The sequence below is a fragment of the Hyaena hyaena genome, unplaced genomic scaffold (assembly GCF_003009895.1).
Source record: "Hyaena hyaena isolate Hyena2069 unplaced genomic scaffold, ASM300989v1 scaffold_33, whole genome shotgun sequence".
Classification (NCBI taxonomy): domain Eukaryota; kingdom Metazoa; phylum Chordata; class Mammalia; order Carnivora; family Hyaenidae; genus Hyaena; species Hyaena hyaena.
Genome location: NW_024080666.1, coordinates 4,696,522 through 4,713,357, shown reverse-complemented (window position 1 = coordinate 4,713,357; position 16,836 = coordinate 4,696,522). Strand labels below are relative to the sequence as shown.

Here is a 16,836-nt window from a genome sequence, read left to right as displayed (position 1 = left end):
TAACTCTTGTTATTTAGTTAATCTGATTACAGCAGTGAGCTCCTAACCCTCAGGAGCCCTTTGTGGGAAGGCATATAGCTCAACCCTCCCACTCCTTCCCTGCAGGATAGGGATAAACCACCAGAGCACCTTGGTGGGACACTCTCCCCCCATCTTACACATGTCTAATGTAGCATGAAAGAGTGAGGACATAATATGGGGGAAGAAAGTGAGGGGGAGGGGACAGATCCTCTATAAATGCAGCTTTAAGGAAAGACTCACATTTGACCAAAATCCATTATTTGGAAAAATCTGGTGTCTATATTTATCTTTTCTTTTCTCCATCTGCCATGAGATCCCAGCCATTTTCTGCCAACCCAGGAGCACTGGTCTGCCTATTTCTCTACCAGATCATATCGAGCCATTATGACTTCTCCAGGAAAATGGAACACTTCCCACTGGAAACAAATGCCCCTCATGGGAAAGGGGAGTGAGTCACACTCCAGAGGCTACCTCTAAGTTTGTGATCACACCTTGAGGCCAAGAAGGTCTCAAGCTATATTTTAATGACCATGGAGTTGTGACTCTCTGAAGATCAGGCATCCAGGAATTTCCCCAGATGGCTGTTTCTGCTCACAGCTCACTCAGCTACCCCAAAACCCCTACGTGATGACATCAAACCATTAAAATAGCACTTTTCATGCATTTTCCACCAAAGTGTTGTAATATGGGTTTATTAGAACAAGAAACCCTCCATGTGCATACCATTCTGCTTAGTGACCCCTAACAAATCCCCTCAGCTGTTCTAAGAATTTCAGTATCCTCATCTATAAAGCACATTGAGTTGGCCCAGGATACCAAGCAAGGTGGAAATAAATGGGATAAAAGAATTCAATGTATGAAAATATATGATAGCCACAGGATTCCAAAAGTCTGTTTCAGCACCTCAATTAAGCATCAACAGAGAGAGGGAGGCAGCCCCCACCAGTTCCAACACAACCAGCTAGTTGTGGAAATGAGTGCATCACACGCATCACACCGATGGCTTGAAGTCAGCTGTGAAGGGAGTATTTCTCATCAGCAAACTACAAATCCTGGCTTTTTTTTCCCAGACAGCCAGCTTACCTGCACACCACCACCAGGCCAGGGAGAGATTCTCTCTCTCTGCCTCTGCCTCTCTCCCTCTCTCCCCCACTCACTCACACACACTCTCTCTCTAAAATAAAATAAACAAAAAAAGAATATGACATTTATTATCAATATCATTTACATAAATAAAAATGCATGCACACCAAACAGCAATACACAGTTTGTAAGCACTCACACACAAAAAAGGAGAAAAGATAGTGAAGTATAAAACTGAAAAGACATGTACAATTTCGTACACTCAAGAAGAATGAAGATAGGTACCTTTCCTGGGCCAGTGAAGGTAACGTGCAGGAACTAAGCCACATGGGTAACTCAGCTCTGCTAGAAAAAAATCTTAATTGCGTGGGGCTCAGCATGTGCTCTGCTCAGCCTGTCAGAACCTCTGGCTGGCAGTGTCTCAGGGACCCCAGAATTGGAGCAGGGCCCCAAGGTGCTCCACTCTGCCTGCACCAACACTTGGAAGCGTTCTGGCCCACACTTTATAATTTAAAATATGTATTTTTAATATAGTGAATATAATTTTTATATATTAAAATAATTCTGTGCTTTGCCTACAAATTAGAGGAACATTATAATCCCGAGCATAACAACAGAAATACACGTGTGATGCATTTCTACTTTTTGGAATGTTTTAGAATCTCAGATAAATTGTGGAAAGAAAGGGAAATTTTGTTGCAGAGACTGAAAAAAGGTGGGACAAAAAAGACACTCCTGAGAATGAAAGCAGTGGCATTAAGGCTATCAGCTGGGCTTGCAAAGAGTAGGGACCCCCAAGATGATAAACTCATAAAACCTCCCACAGTCATCAGATTTAATTGGTGAGTCAACCAGGAGGTTAGGTATGGAAAGGTCCTGGCTCTGAAGTTAGATGGACCTGGTTTTGAATCCAGCCTTTCTCTGTTCCTTACTGGCTGGGGTTAATCTTAGAGCCTGCAGCATATCATCTACACAATGAGAATGGTACCCGTCTAAGAGCAGTGTTGATGTAGAGGCTAAATCAGAACTCCTGTATGTAACTAGTCCATGCCAGAACCCATCAGTGTGGGATGGGAGGTGGAAGAGCTCACACTCTTACCCTCCCTTCCCAGTCAGTCCCAGTGACCAGAAATGCCCAGGAAAGTTTGGACATCTTCTCGTGGGTTTTCTTTAAAATGTGGTGTTCAGGCCAGAGGGACCAGATCAGAACCTTTTCTTAGCTTTAAGATCCTAAGGAAAGGATTGGCTAGACATTGTATATAGCTCAGGTGTGACCCAAGGGTACCCTAAGGCTGTCCCCTCATTTCACCATTTGGACTGTCCTCCTTCCTTCCTCTCCTACATTACTTGTTTAGGAAAACTTTCTCAAAATGAACTCCCCAGAGGCCCCCTGTTTCCTTAATATCTCAAGGTCACTACCATAGAGGACACTGCATAGTTGTTCTCTGTTTCAATTATGTGGGTCTTTTCTCCAAATAGACTGTAAGTCTTATAAGGATAGTGGTTGTAATATAAACACCCACACATATCATACATACACACATTCTCTCTCTTTCTCTCTCTTATACACATGGACACATAATACACACGTGTTCACACATAAATACATAATACATGCTACCACAGGAGTACGTACACATGTGCATGCACACCAAGACACACCCACCTATGGATACGCATGCATTTATGCATTCAGACATATATCCCACATACTAATATACCCACATATATAAGTACATCTACATATACACACATACAATTGTTTCTGGGTTTTGTGTCTTTCCTTCAGAGAGCTAGCCACTGATAGGCACATAACGGCTCTGGGAAATAACTGATTGAGTATCGGAAACACCCCCTCTCCCCACTCTGTCTCCCTCTACAGAGCCCATTCGTTCATTCTGGCTGGATCTTGTGATCTGTTTCATGCATAGAACCACATACACATAAGAGACGCATAGACTCTCAGGCGGGCCAGCTGCCTGAATCTTGCCTCCAAAACTTCTTTCCAACATATATTCCCTGTGTAGTCCTCAGCGAGGGAACTCTGCAGAACAGTACACACCATCTGACCAGAAGCATGCCATCATTTGATGCGTGATAACTCTAAGCCTCTACAAATGTTTTTTCTACCATCCTTTTCTTATAGAGCCTCCACTGTTTAGACCCAAATTATGAAATGGTCTTGGGTGAGGCAGGTAGTTGGTAGACCAGTAGCTCTCAAACACATAAGATTCACCAATAGCACACCTGTTAAACAGAGAGCTGGGCCCAATCCCCAGAGTGTCTGATACGGGAGGTCTGAGGCGGGGCCTGAGAATGCGCATTTGTAACAAGCTCCCATGTGATGTTGTTGTTGGTCCAGGGACCACACTTTGAAAACCACTGGTGTAGACTCAGAAATAGTATGCTGCCTCCAGCCACACCTTCCCTTTGCTCTGCAGGTTATAATGTCCTGGTTTGCAAGCTCTTGTGCATAGAATTATCTACAGTAATTATTAAAACACGGATCCCTGGTCCTCAACCCGAAAATTTTGATTTAGTGTATTTGGGTGGTAGCAAAAATCTGAACTTCTAGCAGCTTTCAGATCATGCAGATGCTGTGGGTCAAGGTCCAGACTTTGAGATCCTTGCATAGTGGCGCTTAGCCTGACTGGATGAGAATCACCTGACTCTGAGGCTCAGGCCCCACCCCAGACCACGTAAGTCAGCAGTGACCTGGGAACAGGTACTTTTTAAAGCTCCTGGTGCAATTCCACTGTGCAGCCAGGGTCAAAAACAACTGCAGTGTCTGTGTCCTAGGCCCCAACCTGTCTCCAATCACAGTCATTCCTAAGAGGCTGTTAAGCCCTCACCATCCCCAGTTCCCAGCAGGTTTTGAGAAGGAGCTGTAGGCCCAGCATGGGTGCAGTGAGAAGCTCTGGGTGCCTGGAGGCAGGAAGGGTATGTGCGAGAAGCACAGAGAAGCCTCAGAAGTGATGTGTGCCTCTTCCTCAGTGTTGTTGGGGCCCAGTCCTGCACCCCAAAAGGAACTAGATTTTTTAAAAAATGAAACCGCTAAACAGGAAGCATCTGGCCCAGGAGGCGGAGCAGACAAGACAAGCAAGTTTTGCACTGGCCCCGGAAACCTTCTGAGCACGCAGCATGGGCCCTAGAAAGGAAGACGTATGCAGTGGGGTCATCAGCAGCCCCTCTGCTCACAATGCTGCTCTAGGGAGGGGGTCTCCTGGCGCTGCCACACGGGCAGCGCTGGCTGGGGCGGACAGGCGTGCTAAGAAGCTGCAGGTGTGCTGTGTGAGCAGGTGCGGAGTGGGCCCCCCAGGCAGGGGTAGAAAGTGGGAGGGGCTGGAAGGCAGGGCCCACGGCAGCCACTGCCGCAAGTGGACAGACAGGTGAGCAGGTGGCGGGATAGAAAAGGCGCTCCCTAGAGACCTGCACGCGGAAAGCCACAGCCAGGCGGACATTTGAAGTAAGAAAGAGATAAAGAAGACGGAGAAAAGCAGAACCCAGAGAAAGGTGGGAGAGCAGGTGCTGGGTGGCCAAGTGATCCCATAACAGGAAGCAGGCAAACAACAGGCAGGTTTTGGTGGAGGTCCGAGGCTCCTCCCCTCTGTGACCTGCCCAGTGGGGCTAAGATGGGACAGGGACACGGACAGTAGCTCTTTCCCCAGCACTAGCTTCTCGTGGACTCAGTCGGAGTCAGAAAGATCCACCGATGGAGAGCAAGTGTCACCTGTAGTGTGGCCTGAGCAGCCGCAGCGAGGAGCGTCATGAGGGTGGAGGTGAGCAAATCAGACAGCAGAGCATTTAAAAATCCTGGTGGCCAGACCAGCTCCAATGGGATCCTGGGGTGGGGAGCTTTGAGAACCTCCCCGAGGGGTGCAGCCAAGGACAGACACCCCTGCAGTGGAAGGTGGAGAGGGAGGCTGGGGGCCGCCAGCACCCTTGAGGATAAGTACCGGGAAGCAGCCGCGAGAAGATTCTCTGAAGACTTATTAGGTAGGAGGTACCCAGGCAGCATTGTTTTGTCAAATGAAGGTGTCCCCGTCCCCAAGGTCAGAGTTGGCAATTCTTAACCTATGATCTGGACAAATTTCATCTGTCCTCCTGGCCCCACAAAGGATCACAGTCAGCCCACCTGATTGCTGAACGGAGAGAGACACTGACCCACAGCTAGTTTCCGGCCGCACTGGTGCAGAGCTCCACAGAGAACACGGGACCCAAGACTGAGGTGAGGACTTGGGGGGAAGGAGGGGGAGTCCCGGGCTAGGGCAGGAGGACCGAGGGCCATTCCTGGGCTGCCGGCTTCCCGTTCTCCTGGGTCCCCACCTTGGCTCCTTGGCCTCGGCTCCAGGACCTCAACAGGAACAGACTGAGCCCCTTGTGGAGAGGGCGGGGACGCATCCATCCTGCGCCCTCGGCTTCTCCCCTGGGTGCAGGCCGAGAGCGGCAGACACAGTTGCCCTGGAGTAGACCCCCTAACTATGCCCAGAAACCCACAGCACCCCCACCAGCTCTATCTCCTCTCCTCCGGTCCTGGCTCCTTCCCTCTCCTCCGCAGACCACCTGTCCCCTGACAGGCAAGTTATTTGCAAGTTAAAGGGCCATGCTATCTGTCCTGTTTCCAGCCCCCTGGGCCAGGGCCAGCCTTCTGGGAACTGTGCAGTTACATGGGCCTCACATCTGGTTTAACGCTCTTCTGTCACTATCTCAAAAATCTTAATAATTTTTGCACTGGACCCTGTGGATTATGTAGCTGGCTCTGCACTGGGCTCTTGCTGGAGACTGGCGATCCCTCTCCCATAGCAACAACATCAAAGCCCCTCCTCTGCTTTTCTAATTCCTCCCTCACCTGTGACAGCAGGAGATGGCAACATGAGCTCCATACACAAAGGGACCTCACAAAGAAAAGGCAAGTGCCCACTGGAAGAGAGAGGCAGCACCTGCCTTTGAAGTCCCAGCATACCTGGGCTCCACGGTGCAGGGTCTGCAACAAGCCAGGAAGACACCCAGTGACACAAATCTGACATAAATTTCTTAGTAGCCTCCATACATACTCTTTAGGCAAACTGTAATTTTAACATCAAATGTGATACTGACCATACAACTTAACGCTTAATTTTATGGCATCTGGTATTGCTAGTTCCATTGGGATGAGTCTTACTTCCTCAACGAGGTGGCAAATTCTGAGGCCAGGGACCTCATCTCATAATTGTGTGGACACAACATAGCCTTGGGCTCGAGCACATGGCTGGGCACAGGGTTTCCTTGTGGCCTGGGCTCGTAGAACTGTTATCTGAAGGAAGGAAGGCGCCAGAAGGGCTTCCGTGGAAACAGTGTCTGAGTGTTGAGGGGGAGGGCTGGGTGTGTGCAAAGCCGACTCCAATCCCAGCCCTGCTGCTGGCTATGTCTGCTGTGTGACTCTGCATCGAGCCATCGCTCTCTGTCAGCCTCCATGTCCTCATCTATGAAAGTGGAGTGATAGTGACAGCTGCCTTCTAGGTTTGTCAGGAGGTCCAAAGGAACTACACCGAGACCCTTCCTGCATTTGAATGTGCACCCAGATCTCCTGAGGGTCCTATTTAAATGCCAGCTGTGTGTCCATAGGTTCCAGGTAGAGTCTGAGCTGCTGAAATTTCCAAGTGCCCCAGTGACGCTGATGCTTCTGATCTCCCAGCCCAACTTTTACGGTGATATCGTGTGGTGCCCAGATGAGCAGCACTGCATCACCAGGGAATCTTGTTAGAAATGCAGATCCTCAGGTGCCACCTGCACCTACCGACTCAGAGACTCTGGGGGTGGGGATGGCCAACCTGTATGAACAAGATGCTTCTGATGCAGGTGGGGTTGAGAACTCTTCAGTTCAGCACGGTACCTACTTTTCAGTCACACGAGTACCGACGTAAGTGCTGTTAGGTACACAGAAGTGTGCTCAGTGACGTGGTATGAGCAAAGACCCCGGAACCCTCCTGGTCTCTGGCTGTTTGGAATATGGCTCGCTGGGCACCAGCTACCGTGTATACAAGAATGAGGGGAAGAGGGAGGTGGGGGGGCATGCTTATGGGAAATGCAGATTTAAGGTTTTCTACCACAAGAGATTTTTCTCACCCCCAAGAGATTTTGATTCAGTATGTCTAGATTTTTAAAAACAGAACTCCAACTTTTTCTGACCCTCACTCTAATCCAGCACCACACTGACGAACAGTGATTTAGAAGTGACACCAGGAAACTCATTGGAAGTTAACCAGCTGCCAAACTGTGGTGCAGACGCCTGTGTGCTCAAAACCTCTTTTGGAAGGGGAAGAGGTTGCTACAATCTGGCGAGCCAAGCAGAATCCCTCCGATGCCATGCAATGTCAGTAGGATTGGGTGGGACAGACGCAGCCTTAAGCCCCACACTTTACGTGACAGCTCAGCTACATCCTAGAAGTCTTGTCTGGTTGAACATCTCCTTCTATTTCACAGGTCAAATGCCCAGAGATGTAATGCATTAAGCGGCATCCTCACAGATACCCAGTTGGTAAATCTCACAGCTGCAATTCACACCCAAGCCCCCATAGCTACCTTTAGAGGCTCTATAGCAGGGGTGGGGCTTGAGGACAGAGATCATTTGGGGATGCTAGTTGGTTAAGTGTGGGCAAGACAGACGAGGGACCAATGAGAGCAATCAGCCCAGCTAGGGCCTTCTGGCCAAGGAAAGTAAACAAAGGAGGCTCAGAGCTTTTGGCCATCATAAAGCACATGGAAACCTCTGGGGGGTAGAGGACAGTTATTGACAGTGGAAAGAAGCCACAGTAGTGTAAAAAGATGTGGAGTCTAGAAACCTCAAGTCCATGTCCCTTTTCTTTCTAATTGTGACCCTGAGAAAGATATTTCCTGTCTTGCACCGGTTTTTTCACCAGTAAAATGGAAATGATAATCACTGGCTCGCCTGCCTCAGAGGTTACTGTGAGAATCACACATGTTTACACATTTTGGAAATATTGCTAACAGTGTCAGCTAAGCTGCCTTAAATGGTACTGAGAATGTTAATAGATTTAGTCCACAGAGAACTTTTCCCCTGTCTGTTCTCCAGAAATATATTTTCAAGAACTGTATGTCCTTACCATCATTTCAGCTTGGGCAGCTAACAGTCTTCTTTTAGTGGGAAGATGCAATTTAAAAATAAAAATTTCTTTTCATACCCAATTCTTAAGATTTTCCCATGGCTTCTATGGTGGAAGGAATTTATAACAAGTTTTCTATAACACTTCGATTGAGATGAAATTCACTTTTTATCCTACAATTCACCCACTTAAGTATACAGTTCCACAGAATTGTTCAAACATCACCATTATTTTGACCCCCAAAGAAACCCTGTACCAATTAACAATCACTCTCCATTTCCCCCCAAACCCTCCAGCCCTAGATAGACTTTAATCCACTTTCAATATTAATATTAACATTGAACAGTGTGGCTTTTTGAAAGTCAAGGTGGTCCAAGAACCACCTGCATAGAATCACCTGGATGGGGTTTAAAAATGCAGATCACTGTGGCCCCTTCAGACCTAGTAATCAGAAACTCAGCAGCTGGAGCCCAGATACTGCACTCCCAGCTCTCGTGATTCTTGTTCACACCAAGGCTTGAGAACCGCTACTCATCCTTGGATTAAAGGAGAGAGACAGGCTGTCGGTGGTGGAGAGATGGGGGGCAGAGGTTGACAGGTACCTAGGACTAAGATGGCTCTTCCTGTCCCTTCTTCCTTTCTCTTCCCAGCTTCACTGACCATCTCTGTGCCCTTTCACACATTGGCACATGCCATGTGTGTATGAGCACTTAACTTAAGCACACCAAGTACTCCTTGGTCTGTGATACCTCAAGCTTGTCACCAGAGGGCGCAAAAGCATCTCCAAAGCCAGGCCACCCTCCTCTTCCATGGCCGGCGCGCCCCTCAGGGTGGTCTCCCCATCTGTGGCCTGTCCCTCACCTTACGGGTTCTCAGAAGGATGTCAGACCACAGGACGATGCACAACTGCTAAAAAGCAAAGTGCTTATTACTTGTGGGCCCTGGAGAATTTATCTAATGCCTCTGAGCCCAAGTTTCTCCTCCTGACAAGGAAAAATAGGAATTTGCTATTGCTGTACTTTTAACAGTGAACGGAGATAATAGAGATAACGCTCCTCCATCAGCTCCTGGCTTCAACTGTTCTACCACAGGCAGTGATTTGCACTGCTAAGAAACCAGAAGCTTGAATAGCCAAAGTATATATATTTTTTAAGTTTATTATACATTAGAAGCATTAACTTAATAGAGCCAAAGAAGGAACATTCAGTTCTGAAATTTTGGATCATCTCTGCAATGAGGTAGGTGTGGTGGTCTGCCCTTTCCCCAGCCCATGTGAATGCTTGAACTTGATGTTCAAGGGACATATCCCTCTTCAGAGACCCTCATGAGCTAGGGCTTCTCAAGAGGATGGGTTCGGGAACTTAACCTCAGAATTATGTACACTGTGATTGTGTTTTAGAAAAATTGTTATGTGCTAAAACCAGTTGAGTTTTTGTAGGTGTGTAAGTGACCACAAAAATGAATTTTATAAAATGTTTATAAAAGTATTTACTTTATTATTTATAATTAATTTCATTATGAACGAATCTAAGTTTTGTTTTGACTAAACTGGTGGGCAGTGAAACTGGGGAAGAGAAAGAAAGAAAAGAATAGAGCCATCTTGGTCCTAGGTACCTGTCAACCTCTGCCCCCAGCTCTCCAGACAGTCCTGAGAAAGTGCTTCATGGGCCTTAGAAGGTGTCCTTACTTCTTTAGACTCATTTCTCACCAGCCACACACACACACACACACACACACACACACACACACTCACTAAGCTCTTCCACACTTCCTGAGCCTCAGACACAATGCACCTTATTTGACTCTGTCTTTGTTCATACTATTCTCATCATTCTTTTCTTCCCTTTTCCACCAGAAATATTCCTATTCAGTCTTCAATACCCAATCCAAATGTCACTGGCATCTTTTGTGAGAATTCTTTGATTCTTAAGGCAAAGCTAAGTTTGCTTCCTCAACACTTCTATGGTACCTCAACTCCAACATTTTTTATCTGTCTTGTAACAAACAGGCTGATGGGATCTCTTTGCCCGCCAGAGGTGGCCTTAAAACTGACCCCTCCAAGGGTCTTAGGCTCTGACTCAACGTCCTCATGCTGAGCCAGCAGTCACTCCATTTCAGTCCGGGATGCCTACTAGAGGTTAAGTGGCAGAGTTCAGAAAGCCTACAACAAATCAATTTTTTAATGTTTTATTTATTTTTGAGAGAGAGAGTGAGCATGAGCGGGGGAGGGGAAGAGAGAGAGGGAGACAGAGAATCCCAAGCAAGTTCAGTAGTGTCAGCACAGAGCCTGATGTGGGGCTTAAACCACGAACTATGAGATCATGACCTGAGTCAAAGTCAGATGCTCAATGGACTGAGCCACCCAGATGCCCCTACAACAAATCTATTTTTAACATATATCCAGAAAAGTGAGAAACTCATATGTGAATACCTCATAAATGAATTTCCAATAAGTGAACATACTCATGTGCTCAAGAAACAGAATATTAGTAGCATCCAGAAGCCCTCAACAATTGTATCTAAAAATGCATTTCTAACCATTTAAACTCATAATATTAAAAATGACCCATCAAATTTCAAGCATGGAAGTAGATACTTCCTTTTCCAAGATATTTTAGAAGGTACAGAAGCCAAACATCCCTGAGGAAACCACTCAGGATCTGGAGACACTGTGTTCCTTTCCAGAGCAACACCCAGGCCCTCAGCTAAACCGCACCCCACGGTAGGCACTCCTGAACTTGAGGGCTGAGCCAGGATCAGGGACTGCAGATATATCATCTGAGTGAAACCACTAGTGACGTTTGAGGAACAAGCTCACGATGACTATAAGGACATCCCAGGATAGGTTAATGGAAGTGAGGTGGCAAGCTGCTACTGTTGGTTGCTTGCCAACTCTGTGCCCATCTCTGCCAGGGACTTCCATATACCACCCTAGGGAGACCACTGAGAGAGCCATCCCCATCTGAAAGAAAAGGGAGCTGAGGAGAGCTATCAGGACTTGTCCTAAATCTTTATCATGCTCAGGAGGCCCAGAACCAGGATTTCAATCCATCTAACTCCTGAGAACATCTTTCTAGAAGGGACAGCATAGGCTAAGGCACTGAGGTGGGAATGAGGACCATTTGTCCTGGGCACTTCTACTCTGGGGGAACGGACATACTCCTGTGACATCCCACTGAGCAGCAATGACAGTTAAGGATGGAAGGGCAGAGGAGCCCCCCATTACAGAGTGGGGGAGGACAGAGGGATGAAGGAGCACCCCATTATATAGGGGGTGGGTGGAAGGATGGAGGAGCACCCCGTTACAGAGGGGAAGAGGAACAGGTAGAGGAACCTTAGTGAAGGGAGTTTGGCTTTCCCCAACCAGCTACTTTGCCCCTCCTGCCCTAGGGACCTTGGTTGTGTGTGTGTGTGTGTGTGTGTGTGTGTGTGTGTGTGTGTAATATCTTAATATACATCTTTCTCCTGCATTTCCGGAGATGTCTTGATGTTTCCCATTGGCATGTTTGGTAGTCCCTACTGTCCTGGTATTTTCCATTAGAGAAAGTGTATTGGCTCTGTTATTGACATATTGCCTTAGCCCCCAGCATCACACAGGTGTTTGGGACCTTCTGACCTAACGTGCTTACCAGAAAACACAGGCCCAGCAGCCCCACAAGAGGGACAACAAGCCTGTATAGTTGCTCTGTGTGTGTGCCCAGATTCCAATACATTCCTCTTATCTCAAGAGGCCCCTGTATTCTAGGAAGGAGTGCTGGGCAGCACGTTGCCTACTACCCCCACCCCCAGGCTGACCTTCAAGGCTCTTCTGTGGGGCTCGTCCACCTACCCAGGTGGCTTGATGCCCTGTGCTAATGGCAGGTGCAGTGTCAAAGGTACCACGTGCCCTAGAGGTGGATGGCGTGGCTGGTTCCTGGCTCTACCACCCACCAGCCCTGAACAGTTCACTTCACCAACCCTCTGTTTCTTCACCTCTTAAAAGGTGATGCCACCTGCAAGGGTGAAGAAGCATCTGCCCTCCACCCCTGCAAAATAGAAGTCCCAAAGGACAGAGCCAAACAGAGGGTCCCCAGCTCAGTGAAGTGCTGAGTGGCTTTTGATGAATGGCTCTGCTGACTCCTCATCCTCCCCCTGCCTTCTCAGGGGCCTGATGTTGGTTTTAATAGCTCCCACCAGCCCAGAAGGCAACCCAGGCTCTCATCTTCTCCATCACTTCTGGGCAAACAACCCCCAAATTCAAGTCTCCAGCCCTGCACTCTTGCCCAGACCAGAGTCTTGCATCTCTTCTGCATCCTGGGCATTTCCACTGACCTGTCTAGACATCTCAGGCTCCCTGCCACAAAGTGGGCCTTACCTGCCTTTATTCTACCCCAGATTGTCATTTCAAAATTGTTATTAAAGAGTAATAGACTTTTTGGAGTGCCTGGGTGGCTCAGTAGGTTAAGCATCCGACTCTTGACTTTAGCTCAGGTAATAATCTCACCATTTGTGGGATTGAACCCTGCATCGAGCTCTGTGCTGACAGCATGGGACCTGCTTGGGATTATCTCTCTCTCTCTCTTAAAATAAATAAATAAACATTTAAAAAAAAAAAACAAGAGTAATAGACTTCCATCAAAGTGTACTATTCAGACGTATACAGCTTGGTGAATTTTCAGGAACTAACACACCCAGCTAACCAGCACGCAGATGGAGACACAGAACATCATCAGCCCCCAGATGTCCTTCCTGCTCCCCATCCAGTGGTGGTTGTCCCACAGATTTCTCTCAGGTTAGCCTATTTCAAACCCTGTGTAAATGGAATCATACAATCTGTATTCTCTTATGCTTTCCTTCTTTTGTTCAATATTGTGAGATACATCCCTACCGTCGCCTGGAGTCCTCAGACACTCATTTTCTTGTGGCACAAATAAATCATTATTTATCCACTGATGAGCCATTGGGCTGTTTCCCTCTGGGGCTGTTATGAGCGGTACCATATCAAACTTTGTGGTGCGTGCGTGTCTTTTGATGTGACGGATGCACATCTTTCGTCTGTGCATGTTGTTGGGAAGGAATTGCAGGGCGGTGGGCGGTGCAGATGCCCACTCCAGCAGACACCGCCAGGCAGTTCCCTAAAGTGGTTATAGGTCCATTTCTCCCAGCAGTGGATGTAAGTTCTGACTGCTCCACATCCTCACTAACACTTGACACCATTTTTGATTCACTCATCCTTCACCCCATGCCCATCTGTGTCCCTTTTTCCTCCCAGATTATATCCCAGATTATCATTGTGTGCAGTCCTTTCCCCTTGACACTGCCCTGCTTCAGGTCCAGGCGCTGTGAACTCCCGCCAGCCTCCCTAGCTTTGGCCTTCAGGCTCCGTGAAGCACTCCCAGCTAACCCCCCCTAAATGCAGCTTTAATCATCATGCTGTTCTTTCCACAGACCTTCAATCGCTCCTGATCTCCTGTTACATTAGAGCTACATCTTTTGTTTGCCTGGCTTTGGACACTGTCTGCAAACCTACTCAATGATCAAGTAGACCCCATCTTTCCCTTGGGCCTCAGTGCCACTTCAACAACTCTTGTTTGGTGAATTCCAATGCCTCAGTCCCTCTCCCGAAAGTCTGAGACATCAGCTTCTCTGGCAGGAAAACTGTCCTCCTTGTTAGCAATTCTGTAAGAAACCCCCCAGCTGGAGAGGGTTAGTGCTGGCAGAGCCTTAGAGAACCTGTTCCAACACCCTGTTTCCAAAGAAGCCTCGAGTTATAAAGAATTTTTTTAATCCTAATGACTTGGCAGGTATTTTTGTGACTTTCTTATAGTGACAACTATTATTTCTTCTTTGCTGGAAGCTTTGATCTGAAAAAGCATCAGAGCTTGGATATTAGCTGGATGGGGAAACAGGGGCAACAGATAGATATTCCAAGTCAGCTCTGCTTTTAAAACCTCTTCTCAGTGAGAGAAACACCCTCAGCGGAAGTTGTCAAACAGCCACCACATCTAAGGAGCTTTCTGATCAGTAGAAAGTTTTTGAAATCTCTTGTCATTACAGAGAATCACAGAAATAAATGCAGGGGAAACAGAAATCAGATTTTTCTTCTCCCACATTTTAAAAAGGCAAGTAAAATTATGTGTTTTGCTTGCTTACAATTTCTTAGAGTTGTTACTTAAATTCTTTACACAAGGAACCCCAATATACTCAAGTTCATATTGCCCATATTTAGAGCTTAGAGCATAATTTTTCTATTTCAAATGGCCAGAGAGATTCATAGGCCTATCTTTTCTTTTATAATGTAGCATTTTTTTCATCTGTACTTCTGATGCTGAGTCCTTCGGAAGGCATTCAATGCCTGGCTAGTGTATCCTATCATGGGGAAGCAGATGTCAGAGGGCACTGTCAATCTGGATGCCTTGCACAGATGGAGAACTGCCTTCCTTGTGGACCCAAGTGGGGGCTGGACCTATGACCCACAGCACACACCATCCCATGCAATCGTGAGGCTGTTCACAGCCCACCAACATGCCATGGTTCTCTTGGCTGACTGTCAAGTTTCTCCCTGAAAGGCTGTTCCATCTTTTCCTGCCTTCACTAAATGCTGCTCAGACGTCAAGGGCCCTGTGAGGCCTGTATCTTCAGTAAAGCCCCCTCTGCCTACTCCAGACACCACTGATATTATCCAAACTCTTCTAGCTCTAAACACTGCTCACAATTTAGCACTTCATTGCACATCATCTTGTATCATTTAAGAGAGCCCTAAAAGCTGCCAGTTCTTGATTAAACTTGACAGGCATCTTGTCCCTCCCTGGAAGACTGCATGATGGGCTTCCTTGTAGGTTAATGATATTACACATCCCTTCTGTGCTGAAGGAAAAGTTCCTTTCTGCCTATACCATGGCCATTGACCACATACAGCCTTGAACCTGACACTAACATTCTCCTGTGTCTTATTGCTGCTCCAGATGTGAGAACTATCTTATACTTTGTCTCATCTGCTGCAGTCATGAGGACTTACCTTCGTATGGTAGGATGGAAAATTGGGGATGAATAAATGGCAGGTAGCTAGAGGGAGTGGGGTGCGTCATAGCACAGCCTACAGCCTGAGAGAAGATGCTGAGTCTTAGGTCAGCAGGAGAGCAGCATACTGCCCAAGGCGTCATGAGTATACAGCCTAAGACCTGGGATGTAGAGAGGTGAGGAGTCAGCCATACCCCATCCCCAATCTCCGGAAAGCCCAGGCCTCCTGGGTTTAGGGTGAGCCCAGGTTGATAGCTGGGATTGGGACTGTCTTATGTCATCACACTGATCTCCACCATGGAGACCCTGAAGGTGCAGGCTTCCTTCCTGCTTACCCACTCTCAGGATGACTCAGTGACCCAAAAGTGGCCAGCCTGCATGCCTAGAGCTGGAGCTCAATCCTCCCCAATTTTAAGACAGTTCTAGAGGCAAGCCAGAGCCTCTGACCACAAAGGCTGACCTGTAAGCTTGAGCACTGGGTGTTTGGTGTCTATGGTTGATTGACCTGTGGCAGGAGCAAATGAATAAGGGCCATCCATGTGTGTTCCAGATGGCAGGGGCCCTGCCTCTGAACTACATATCCCAGTCATAATGCTCTACCCCACTCTGAGGACTGTATTTGAGGGAAATCCACCCCACCCTCTTGTTACCCCAAAGACACACACACACCTATCTCAGTACCATACAAGAACTCACCTCAGCCCATCAAGTCTCCACAGTCACAGGTCTTTCACCCATTTATTCATCCATATACTCAATGAAGAGCTACTGGGGAACTTTATGAGGCAGACACTGAGCTCAAAACTGGGGCTGCAAGGGCACCTGAGTGGCTTAGTTGGTTAAGTGTTGACTTCGGCCTTGGACATGAATTCGTGGTTCATGAGTTCGAGCCCCATGTCAGACTCTGTGCTGACAGCTTGGAGCCTGGAGCCTGTTTCAGATTCTGTGCCTCTCTCTGCTCCTCCCTCACTAGTGCTCTGTCTCGCTCTCTCAAAAATAAACATTTAAAAAAAAAAAAAAAAAAAAAACTAGGGCTACAGCAGCCAACAGCACCAGCCCAGACTCTGCCCTCAGGAATCTTGCAGTCTAGTGGGCAAACTCAGTGGAGCAAAAGCTCACATAATTATGTAATTACAAACAATGGTCAAACCGTGACAGAAAGCAAGACTCTGGGAGATGCATGTCATGACTGCAGCCCTGGCCTGAAGAGTCACCTTCCCTTAAACAGTGAGTCTCATTGAAGGACAATTTAGCCACCCTTGCCCCAGGGTAGGAGTGATAGCAAATGGGAAGGCACATTTGTAACATGTATGCAACATGTCTATTGGATAGGGTAGGCTATAAAATGTACAGTTCCACATAGGTGTTTTTGCCTTTCAGCCAAAGCAGTTGCATACCAGGGTGAGGCGTGGGAATTATTGCAGGGGCCCCAGGGTCAAAAAGCCAAGGAAGCCCAGATGGAGAACCAAGTCGTGGGAGCCCCCATGGCAACTGCTCAGGTAAGATCCTGAGCCCTGGGGGGGGGGGCGGGGGGGGGGGNGGGGGGGGGGGGGGGGGGGGGGGGGGGGGGCGTTGCTCCTGTAGTGTGAGGGTGTTTGTCCTGTGGGTGGCCAGGATGCAGTGGCCTCTG

At 47.7% G+C, this 16,836-nt stretch overlaps 1 long non-coding RNA gene across 1 annotated transcript; it reads left to right on the top strand.

Moving 5' to 3' along the window:
• The first annotated feature begins 4,343 nt into the window (after window positions 1-4,343).
• On the top strand, window positions 4,344-16,698 carry LOC120229669. Its single transcript, XR_005527807.1, has 4 exons — window positions 4,344-4,403; window positions 4,773-4,883; window positions 5,223-5,332; window positions 16,587-16,698. It is a non-coding gene; the product is annotated as an uncharacterized LOC120229669 (long non-coding RNA).
• Window positions 16,699-16,836: the final 138 nt, after the last annotated feature.